The sequence below is a fragment of the Triticum dicoccoides genome, chromosome 1A (assembly GCF_002162155.2).
Source record: "Triticum dicoccoides isolate Atlit2015 ecotype Zavitan chromosome 1A, WEW_v2.0, whole genome shotgun sequence".
NCBI classification, from domain to species: Eukaryota; Viridiplantae; Streptophyta; class Magnoliopsida; order Poales; family Poaceae; genus Triticum; species Triticum dicoccoides.
In genome coordinates this window covers 443,890,612-443,902,864 of record NC_041380.1, presented here as the reverse complement: position 1 = coordinate 443,902,864, position 12,253 = coordinate 443,890,612, and the positions used below count along the sequence as shown (strand labels likewise).

The 12,253-nt window shown below is 51.5% G+C and overlaps 1 long non-coding RNA gene and 1 pseudogene across 1 annotated transcript; one reads left to right on the top strand and one right to left on the bottom strand.

Annotated features, from left to right (window-relative positions):
• Positions 1–7,035: 7,035 nt before the first annotated feature.
• LOC119277806 lies at positions 7,036–7,883 on the bottom strand. The gene is made up of 2 exons (XR_005137321.1): positions 7,441–7,883; positions 7,036–7,338 (listed from the first exon to the last, which is right to left on the bottom strand). It is a non-coding gene; the product is annotated as an uncharacterized LOC119277806 (long non-coding RNA).
• Positions 7,884–8,600: 717 nt separating this feature from the next.
• On the top strand, positions 8,601–10,416 carry LOC119300131 (annotated as a pseudogene).
• Positions 10,417–12,253: the final 1,837 nt, after the last annotated feature.

Genomic DNA, 12,253 nt, shown 5'->3' with positions numbered 1-12,253 from the left:
TTTCCCACGATCTGGTGCACACATACACCTGATAACCATGAGAAAAAAAAGCAGGTGCGGCTAAACCAAGTGACCGGTTCACGCAATGGAAAAAAACACCATGAGGAATCTGATGGCGGGGAGTTAGCTCGTAGATCTCTCAAAAGAATTACTGGGTAAAACCTGGCAAGACTTTTGCTAAATGAGGTAATCTGGATGAAATTTAGTGTCAAAGATGTTAAAGTAAGGGGTAAAAACTGGAAACTCTAAAAAAAAGTGTCACGAGCTATACTTGTAACCTACCCCATGACTCCCAGCCGAAGGTAGGATATCAAGTAGAAATGCCAAACAGCGGTGGTGCTACATTGTGCCCGTGAGACCGTGATGTCGAGTGGAATCACATGATTTGGATGTAAGTTCTTAACTGCACTAATACACTAGTGTTTAGGTGAAGTTTGTCTGCGTGTAAGCACATGAAATATAGCTTTGGCATCGCTTGTTCCGACTCCTAGCGCTGTCACTGATGCCAATGACACATCATAGTTTATGTTATCATGTTAGTTATGACTTGCGAGCTTTTCCACCATTAATTGCGCTCATCACACATCTTAACCTTTAATCACGCACTGGGTGACTCACGTAACGTGAGGACGTTCATGCAGCCTACTGCTAGTTTCAGCAGTACCATGTACAGTGCACCAGTATATAAAAACAGAAGGAGTTGATCAATTGTCCTTAATAATGGCATAAAAGCGCCAGCGAATTCACCATCTACGGGTACTCCAAATGTCCAAATCTACTCGCGCTAGCTGTTGTCAAGCTCAGATCGTAGCTAGGCCAGGCCATGCCAGGTAGCGAGGCAAGAACAGTATAAATCACTCTCATAGCACATCGTAGCACAAAGTCCAAAACTCATAAGTCAAGAAAGTGATCGGACACACGGAGTACTCGACAAAATTCTGGCAATTATTGCTCCTCGCGCACCTTACTTCGCTTTGAAATCCAATCAAGTCACATTCCATGCTACACCCATGTGGGCTTCGTGTTGCTGCCGCGATGAGCGTTTGGAGTGGAGCTATGGCCGACGATGACGCTTAGCCAACTCCACCGCGCGACCTCATTCTGTATGGCCTCGTTTGTTTAAGGTAAAACGGACAAATGAGGCGGCCCAGCGCGCGACGGTTCGAAATCATCTGGTCCGTTTTGTGTCCGGACCGACTCATTTTAAACGCAAACTTGCACCGGATTTGGGTCAATGCGGACATCGAACGGACGCGCCGCTCGTCCACGTCTGGCCGCGTGGCGGGGGCGGCCACCTACCTCCCATCCGCCAACATCAATGCGCAGGAACGGCTGACCCCACCTGTCACCGGCCCAGTGAAAGGTCGCCGTCCTTCTTAAATGGGGAATCAGTGGACCGGTCGTCGTCCAGACTGCCCCACTTCATCCCGCGGCCTCCTCGAAACCCGACAACGCGAAACCCTAGCCTCCCCCGTCCCCGAGCTCGCCGGCCGGCCACCTTGAAGCCATGGGTTTCTGCAACCGTAAGGGGAAGCACGACCGCGAGGCCGGCTACTCGTTGGGGCGCTGTGCCGGCTCCGTGAAGAAGGAGGAGCCCGCATCACCACCACGCCGGGCCCCCGCGCCGCCCGCGTTCTCCATCGCCCCCACGTCCGCCGGCGAGCGCGGCCGGCACTACATCCGCGTGGAGGTGTGCCGCCGTTATTGGGAGACGAGGACGCTGCTCCTCTGGAGCGACGTCCACCTCCCCAACAACTAGCACCTGTCCGCTGATCGTGTGTCGATCCCGCCGGTCCTGGTGAGCGGCCGTGCACGCCGTGAAGAGATCGAGCGCCGCCGCCTCCTCCTCCCCGACAACTTGTACTACGACGACAGGTACACCGCGGACTCCGTCCTCTGAGACACCTGGCTCAGGGACGAGCACGCGTGCGGAGCACCTCCTTCTTCGCCGACACGGCGTCTGGGCCGCGGGCATAGGCTGGTGCGCAGCCTCACGCCCACGCCGTCGCCTTCGCCTTCGCCATCTCCATCTCCCCCCCACCTCCTCGCATGACAGTGGAGGAGGAGGCCCGTCTCATGGCGCGTGTCATGGAGGACTCCACGTACACGCACGATGAGCGCCAATGGGAAGGCCTCGAGGAGATGATGGCCCGCTCCGCCGCCGGCGAGGTTGCCATCCCTGAGCTGGAGATGGTGGCCGCGGAGGAGGCGATGGAGGAGGAGCCGGTGGCCGCGTTCCACCCGAGCCTAGTGGGCCAGGGGTGGGGCTGATCGTGCACTGCTCCGGAGATGGCCGCCGCCATGGGCGTGAATTGGCGTGTCACTCCGCCGAGGTCACCGGAGCGGGAGGCGTCGCCACGGGAGGAGGTCGTGCAGGCACCTCCTGCCGTCCAGCCCGCCCCCGTCTACCATGCACCGCCGGCCCACCTCTGGACGCCGCCGGCCTACGTCGACCTCGTCAACGACGACGACGATGCCGGCGGCCACTGAAGACGGCGACGGTGACGGCATCGACGGGCACCGGCAGGAGCGCGTTGGCGGCGGCCGCTTTTTATTTTCTTTTTTTATGTTTGATTATGTCAAGTTGGACGTGAAACAGGGCGGTCTTGTGGCCATGGACCCTAACTTAAGTTTTAAGTTTTTTAAACTGTGTTTTTTAAGTCATTTTATTTAAGTTTTTATGTTTTTTTAAACACGTCCAACACGTATAAGATTTAGGATGCGGCCGCCCGCTGGGCGCACCCACGATCCATCGGACAGACTCGGATATGGACGAACCCATTGCCGCTCCAAAGAGACAAAATCCGGCTAAACCGAACGTCCATTTAGGGTCGTGTGATGGAGTTGGCCTCATAACCTCATACGATGGCTCTCTTTTCGGCGGAAATGTACTCAGGCCGGTCGACGGTGAAAACCGGCTGAGCTTTTCTAATGAACTGAATAATTCTCTTCTTTTCAGTTGGCGCGTTTGAACCCCGGTTCAAAATTTCACGTTGCATGCGCTTTGCCGGTTTTCAAACCTCAGTTCAGCTCGGACGCTTTCCAGCAGCCTACAAAAGGCGAAGCTGCTTTCCTAGCTTTGCCATCTCTCGCGCGCCTTTTGCAACTCAAAAGGCATCAGGCGCGACGCTGCGGGTGCACCACCCTAGCCGAAAACGAAAAGCCATGGCTGCCAAAGGCGACCGCGGCGATGTCGGGCGGGCGCCGGCCAGCGCGCGTGCTGTATCGGCCGTGCGACCCGTACTGCTGCCACTACAACTACACGCACGCATGGCCGACCGCGGGCATGAGGGCTAGCCGAGCTATGAGCTGCTGATGCTCCCGCTCGAACCGGCCGGAAGTATGTGTGGTTTGGAGATGTAGTGGCAAAGAAGAAAATGTCGCATTTCCCTTCCCCAGTCACGAGCGGCTTGTGGAATAGTGTCAGTGTGGATCTGGCCTCTCGGCGTCTTGTTGGGAACTTGGATCCCTTGCTTCGGCTGCAGCTGCTGATCGCTGCACCTGCGCGCACCGTCGTGCTCCGGCGCCGCGCCCACCACGTCGGCCGTTCTGGAAGGGGTCAAGTCTCCAGTGTGCTGCACGTTCAGCTGCTTGCTCGCCGACCGCTGTCCTTGTCCAAAATGCATGCTGCGTGCCCCAACTCGTTTGTTCTATCTCAAGAAAGAAGCTCGTCTGCTTTTGTTCTATTTGCTCCGTGATGAATTGTACGCTGTTGAACTTCTACTGCACATTTGCGCAACCTGTATATACGACACCATCATCGCTGTACCAAACCGGATCCACATTACATGCATTCGTTAATCTTTTTTTTAATCTTGCTGGAGAAAAGTCTAAAGGGTCACTCTATCCTCGTCACGGCCCAGTTTAGTTTGGTTTTTCTGATTCTTCTAACTTGGGTTTCTCTCGTGCAGTTTTTTGTGTTGGCTTGCGTTTGGTCTTTTCTGTTGGTTTCTCTGGCTTTATTTTTTCCTTTCTTTAAAAAAATATTTTCTTCTTATTTTCGCGTTTTCTGGTCATTCTTCCTATTTCTGTGCCTTTTTCTGTTATGTTTGCTTCTTTTATTCTTCTATTTTAAAAATGTGCAAACACTTTTCAAAATGCACTAAAAATTTGTTAAAACATGTGAACGCATTTTTAAAAATTACATGAATTATTTTTCATTGACCGGACACTTTTTAAACTACACAATGAATGATTTATAGTACAATATAAAAAAATTTAGTCCACTTTGAACAATGTTTTAATACGCAATAACGTTTTTAAATGCATGACGACATTTTTTGAATACGTGAACTTTTTTATTATACGATGAACATTTCAAGATACCAGTTAATATTTTTTATGAAATTAGTTCAATCAAACATTTCCCACATATGTATTTACAATATATTTTTCAAAGAGTAAAATAAATAAAATTTAGAAAAGGTAAAAAGCACCAGCAAAACCGTAGGTACGTACGCTACACCCAAAGCGTATCAAACAGTCCAACGGACGTGCGGTTACGCGGCACGTTAAATTATTTTTTAATGCTGAAATAGCATTTTTCTTAGCGCGCACGAGGGCGTTTGCTTTACCAGGCGCTGTAGCCAGCAGGCGCTGCAAATCCAGTACGTAGGAGCAGCCGATGCTTGGAAAAATTGAAGCAACATATACGGAAAATATGAAACAACACATAGATTAAATTCATAGCATAATTCAAGCCCAACATCACAAGCTAGTCCATATGATACAAATAAAACTAGATAAAAACAAGGCTACGATGCAAATATAGTAGATAAACGTGTCAACGATAAACTAGATAACTACTACTCGTCTTCCTCGGTGGTGTAGTTCGATGACAGAAACGCGTCGACCCATCGAGGATCATCCTCGTCCCAGGTCGACGCGGGTCCCAGCTCGCACTGGGCTTCCGCCAGTGCCTTTAACTCACGCCTGTCCGCTCGACGCGCGGCTCGCTCCGTCCTCCTCTGCGCTCAGAACTCGTTCTCGGCGGCGACATCCTACGGGAAGCGCTCGCGCCACACCAAGATGGCGTGCTCATCCGCCTCGGCGCTGAGGAGGCGGCGCTCCCGCCTCCGCTAGATGTGGCGGTCCTCGGCGGTGATTAGTCGCGGGGGAGGCGCGAGTTCCTATGCCTGCTCGCGCATCCGCACGTCGAAGAAGTTCATTTGCGCCTGTGGCCTTCCGAGGCGCCACGCCGCCGCGTCACACGCGCGGGCGGCCTTATGGGCGGTGTCGAACGTTCCGAGCCCGAGGATCATCCTCGTCCAAGGTCGACGCAGGTCCCAGGTCGCACTGGGCTTCCGCCAGTGCCTTCCGCTCATGCCCGACACGTGGCTCGCTCCGTCCTCCTCTGCGCTCAGAACTTGTTCTCGGCGGCGACATCCCGGGGGAAGTGCTCGCGCCACACCGCCATGGCGTGCTCATCCGCCTCGGCGATGAGGAGGCGGCGCTCCCACCTCCGCTGGATGCGGTGGTCCTCAGCTGTGATTAGTCGCGGGGAAGGCGCGAGTTCTTGCGCCTGCTCACGTGTCCGCACGTCGAAGAAGCTCATTTGCACCCCTGGCCTCCCGAGGCGCCATGCCGCTGCCTCATATGTGCTGGCGGCCTCGTGAGTGGTGTCGAACGTTCCGAGCCCAAGGTGTATATCATCAAAGCGAATCTCCGCATAATACACGCTGGAGGGATGGAGGCGGACGCCGCAGAAGCCCGAGTTGCCGCGGGTGCGCTGGAAAACATGGGGGAGGGGTGGGGGGAGAAGGCACAACGACGGCGGGCGCTAGAAGAGGTGGCGGAGAAGGCGTAACAGCGACGAGGTGCCCGCACGCGGTTTTTATCCAGCGCGCTGGACGATGCGCGCCAAAACTAACGCGCGATGCCGCTTAACCTCTTTTTACCGTTCCCGGGATGTACCGGTGGTTCTCCAACCAATAAAATCCTGCCACATCAAAAGTGGTTACAAGTTGTATCTCTGTATTCCCCACATATCTTTATTTAACCTCCTGTATTTCACCAGCTGGACCCCACCCACATGATTTGACCAGCTGGGTCTACCCACGTGATTTCAGCCACGGCCCTCGCTTTACACGTACGTTGAAGCCAGTCTCACTTCACACACACACATACAGTAATGTCAGCTTATTTTTCAAAGGATAAACCTCTCTCACTTTAAATTGATATGAAATCTGTTAAAACATATATGAGAATTTGAAAACTTATTAAATTCATTTCAAATAAAACTCTTTCAAAAAATGCAACAACACATTGAAATGTCAGTTTCACATTTTTTGTCCACAGCTCATCTACAAATAGCTATTTCAATTAGTATCTAACTGAAATAGCATTTCAACTCTTTCAAAAAGGATTGCAATCATTTTCATAAATATATAACACTTCCACCAGCTAAAATGATCCGGTTTCACCACATTGAAATATAAATTTCACATATCTTGCACAAACCATTACACTTAAATTAGTTTAACAACTCGTAACACCACATTGAAATATATTTCTAGAAAGTAATTATATATTTTTCAGGAAAGTAATTTCACATATTTCAATACATATCTCACTGATATAACAAGTTACAGATGTGACAAATAGCAGTTTCATATATTTCAGAAAAGTAATTTCATATATTTTCACAGAAATTAGTTTCACAACTTGTAACAACACATTTAAATATATTTCAGGGAAGTAATTTCATATTTCCCAATACACATCTCACTTAAATAACAAATACCAGATAAGAGAAACAACAGTTTCATATAATTCAGAGAAGTAATTTCATATATTTTCCCAGAAATTAGTTTCACAACTTGCAACACCGCATTGAAATATATTCCAGGAAAGTAATTTCTCAATACATATATCACTGAAATAACAAATGACAGATGAGAGAAATAGCTGTTTCATATATTTCAGAGATATAATTCCATATATTTTCACAGAAATTAGTTTTGCAACTTGCAACAACACATTGAAATCCCAGTTTCACATTTTTTTGCACATCTCAACTACACATAGCTATTTCAATTCAAATCTCACTGAAAATCATTCCAATCTCACTCAAAATCATTACAAATCTCACTGAAAATCATTCAAATCTCACTTCGACATACTAAAGTAATCCAGTTTCACCAGATTGAAATATAAATTTCACATTGTGCCACAAACCATTTCACATTACTTTGTTTCACAACTAGCAACACCGCATTCAAATATATTACAGGGAAGTAATTTCATAGATTTTGGTCTCTTTCAAAAAACTACAACACATGCTCTCTGTCACAAACATTCAAAAATCCTGAAATTTAAGTAGCAGAGGAGGCCGACGATCTGGTGGTAAAGAAACATAGAGTGTTCAAATCATGCTAAATAAATCAGAAATCGTGAAATACATATGGAGAGAGGTTAGGGGAGACGGGATTCATTACTCACCAGATCCGCTGGTAGTCAGGCTTGGTGTCGCCGGATCCGGCGACAACCTTGCGTGATGACCCGTCATGGTGCCCGTGCTGAACGGAGACACCAACGGCGACCACGGCTGCCGGTGGACGGGCTTCTGGTTGGCGGGATCGAGGAACCTCGCCGGATCAGCCACCCCCCGACGGCCAGTGGATCCGGCCCCCGCTCCACGTCGGCCTCATGGTACCGCCGCGCCGCCGCCGGCCTTCTATGTGCCCCGCGTGGTAGGTGCCGGCGGTGGAACCCTGAATCCGGTGCCGGATGTTGCTGGAGAAGGCGGATCTCGCGGCGGCCATAGCCGGGATTTACGACGGAGCCCCATGGAACGAACTGACGAGAGATGGGGTGGGGAGAAAGGAGATCGATGCGGGAAGGAGACAGCGGCGTGGGGTTGATATCCTCTCTTTCGTGGGGCCCATCACGTATTTGCAGTTGTATACAGCTTGTATCCTGGAATCTGAGGTGGAAATAAAAAACTAGCAGGGTCCACCCGCACGGATATAGAAGCACTGAGGGATGGTGGATTGAGCACCGGTACATCCCTGCTCCGGTAAAAAAACTTATTCGAGGCGGGGAATATCTGCGTCGCATGCATGCGCCTGCGCTGCGCTGCTCACCTTCTCTTCTCCCTTTTTTTCCCTCGTCAATAAAAAAAAGAAAAAGAAAAACCTGACGCCTCTTCCCCGGTCGGCATCGCTCCACTGCATTGAGACCGGGACGGACGACGTCGCTGTGCATACGCGGTACGTGTGCCGTGCCGATGGAGAGCACATGTTTCACGGGGAGCCGGATCCCCTGACGTACGGCCCCCTACCGTGGGCCGCTGACGGGTGGGTCCGGGCCCACACGTTAGTGTGTGGGCCGTACGTCAGACGAGCCGCGTCCGTTTCACGGCCGTGCAACAGCCATCGCTGAATGTGATTCGTCCGATCCGAGCTGCCGCCTGCCCGCAGGGTCTCTGTCCGTCGCCATCCTCGCGCTCGCTTCCGTGCGCGACTCTGCATGCGGCATGCCACTCCGCTAGCTCCTTCCTCCCGCCACCGTGCCGGCACGGTCGTTCCTCAGCCGTATCTATCCATCAGGCAACCCTTCTCTTCCGCGGACCCCTCCCTATCCTACCCAATCCACACGCACACACACTAGCCAACGGCACGCACCGACGCACGTACGCCTTAAGTTCAGCCCGATCTTCTACGTGGCCATTCCACACACGTGCTCGAAGGTCAGAATCATGGCGCTCATGGCCTCTCTTCAGCTCGATTCTACCGTGGCAGTGCTCTGCCTCGCCTTCGTAGCCTCTTGCATCTTCCTCGTTGCTAGAAGCCGCAAGGCCGGCGCACGCGGATCACCGCCACCTTCGCCTCCGGCGCTGCCCGTCATCGGCAACCTGCACCAGCTCGGCCGGGGCCGCCACCACCGGAGGCTGCAAGCCCTCGCGCGGCGTTACGGCCCGCTCTTCCTGCTCCGCCTCGGCTCCGTGCCCACCGTCGTGGTCTCCTTGCCCTCCCTGGCCGAGGCCGTGCTCAAAACCCAGGACCACGTCTTCTGCAGCCGGCCGCAGCCGCGCACCGCCCGCGGCACGCTCTACGGCTGCCGCGACATGGCCTTCAGCCCCTACGGCGAGCGGTGGCGCCAGCTCCGCCGCATCGCCGTGCTGCACCTCCTCAGCGCGAAGCGGGTCGACTCCTTCCGCTCCCTCCGGCAGCAGGAGGTCATGGGCTTCGTGGAACGTATCCGCGCCGGCGCCCCGGAGGGAGCAGTCAACGTGACCGAGCTCGTCATCAGCCTGACCAACACCGTCATCTCCAAGGCGGCGTTCGGGAACAGGCTCGGCGGCGTCGACCCAGGGGTGGTCCGCCAGATGATGAAGGAGCTCACCGAGCTGCTCGGGACCATCGCCGTTAGCGACGTGTTCCCGCGGCTCCGGTGGGTGGACTGGGCGACGGGGCTCGACGCGAGGATCGGTAGGACGACGGCTGAGCTCGACAGTGTCATCGAGAAGACGCTCGCGGAGCACGAGGGGAGCCGAGCAAACGACGGTGAGGAGGTGCATGACCTCCTGGACGGCTTGCTCTCGATCTTCAAGGATGGTGATCAGGTGTTTAGGCTGGACCGGATTGATGTCAAGGCGCCCATCTTGGTAATTCGATTAAGAACCACGGCCTACTACTCTGCTACTCCCTCCGTAAACTAATTCGATCAAGAATCACTACAGTGATCTAAACACTTTTATATTAGTTTACAGAGGGAGTACTGTTGTAACCTAGCACCATTAGCAATAGCCCACGTGTTAACACGATCGATCCTTCTCCACATTGCAGGACATGTTTATAGGAGGCACGGACACGATCTATAAGGCGATAGAATGGACGATGGCGAGCTTGTTAAAAATCCAACAGAAATGGAGAAGGTGCAAGCAGAGGTGAGACAAGTTGCTGCCGGTACGCAGGGAGGAGTGCTTGAGGAGGAGCTGGAGAAGATGAGCCTCCTCCACGCTGCCATGAAAGAAGCACTACGGCTACATCCGCCCATACCCCTCTTCCCGCACGAGTCGATTCAGAACACCCGGCTGCACGGCTACGACATCCCAGCCAAGACCCGGATCATGATCAACGCATGGGCGATCGGAAGGGACAGCGAGTCGTGGGAGGACGCCGATGAGTTCCGGCCAGAGCGGTTCATGGACAGGGCCATGGACTACGGCGGTAAGGATCCCCGGTTCATACCGTTCGGCGCGGGGAGGAGGGGATGCCCTGGTATCGCCTTTGCGCTGCGGCTGGTGGAACTCACACTAGCGAACATGATGTATCATTTTGATTGGGTGCTCCCGGATGGCCAGAACCCAGAGTCATTCGAGGTCGTTGAGTCCAACGGCTTTGCGCCTGCGCTTAAGTACCCTTTGATCCTTGTTGCAAAACCTTTATAAGCATGCATGGCGTAGACGATGAATGTACCACCGATCTTACTACCGTATATTATCATTGTTTTGGCTATGATACCGAAGGCTCTAGGGCGAAGGATAGAGCACTTCTTGGGTGGGCTTACTTATAGTTAGTCACGTAGAAGTATGAAGTATCCATAGGGGGAGGGAGAAGGAGAAGGAGGTTGGAGCCCCAGGGGAGCTCATTGGAGACTATGAAGACACAGGTTTTCGCAGGTTAAGGCCGCCCCTCCCTCCTCGATGGGTGATGGACCTACCTCCTATTATTCATGTATTGATATGAGACAAGAGTACAAGAGCTAGATTGGACCTACAAGCTAGGTTTCGAGGTGTTAAGTCTTCACAAATGGCTCGAGTCTTTGGCATGGGACCTTGGGTACTCATGTACAGGCATTTTATTCGTCGGTAAGTCATCGGTCTCTAGTGTAATACAATATGATCTAATCATGCTCTTGGAATCATCGCGGATGTCCTTATCTCCTCCAAATGCAAGCCTCGGGGAATATATGCACCAATAGTTTGATACGATCTATTCTCACCCAGATGGTATACCTTTTCAGTATTAATGCACTACACACCCACAAGACCCTCGCCATTATGCGAAATTAGGTTTGTGACCACTGGAAATGAAATCAAATGTAAACCTTTAGTCCGCCACCTTTCAGATCCTCCTGACAAGATATCTTTGGTTAGGTTTCGAGAAGCAGTTGGACAATTTAGTCAGGCTCACGGGGCCCTTCTAAGTCATCGAGAGCTTACTTGAGGCAACACCGTGCTCTAAATAAGATATCCCTAGTCCAGAATGTGAAACATCCCACACACTCCAAAAAATTCGGATGGCCAACCACTGTCATTGTGGGTGGTGATGACAAAACATACACACCTTAGCTAACCTAAAGGTCATCATCGATGGACCCAAGCATCAGAGATAATTGAACGATGTGGGAATTCCTACTTTCAATCACGCACCCATATTATCAATCATGCAGAAATAACGGGTTGCGAGAATGATTGGGCCGATCGTCGTCGATGTGACCCTTCAAGGCGTGAGGGGTCTATAAAGGAGTGGACAAATGGAGCCTGGATCTCAAGCCATTTTCGCCATTTCGGCGCCGCTTTGGAGTAGAGTTCTTCAAGATATCCGAGTAGTCTAATGTGGAGGCACCGTCATCGGATTGGAAGAAGAACTTGTGCGGTGCGACCAATTTGAAACTGCTGATGCAACAATGGTTGTTGTTGCCCTCTCACATAACGGGGGTAAAAGCCAATGTAGGGTGAAGCCACCCCACCCGGCCCCAAGAGGTGTGGACTATGGTCATGATCAAGTTCTTCAAGTGCGGGCTTTGCGCTTCCACATTCTAAATTCTTCAAAGAAGGAGTACTTGAGTTTTACCACATCGAGCTTTTGGGTGATGATTATCATGATATATTCATGCACTTGGACACTGTAATGTTATGTTCGACTTAAAAAAAGGGTTTTATTTATCATTTATGCCACTGGTTGTGTCTCACTGCTCAGGTTTGCCACTAGGAATTTCAACTGGTCAAAAAAACCATCGCTTCGTTAGGCGCGTGCTTAAAAATGCCACTCGACACCATGATTGTCAGCTCAAATCTCGTTTGCCATGTCATAATGAGCAAAATACCTATAGACCTACATGTCAGCTCCCCTTCTATCTCACTACAATAAAATGTGGGTCCCACTTGATCCCAACAACGTTCTTATTTTCTCTAAAATTATTCGCTTGCTTACTCCTAACAAGTGGGGTCCACACTTATCATTGTGAGATAGAGATAGCTGGCAGGTGGGTATAGGGGTATTTTTGTCATATAACATGATCAACG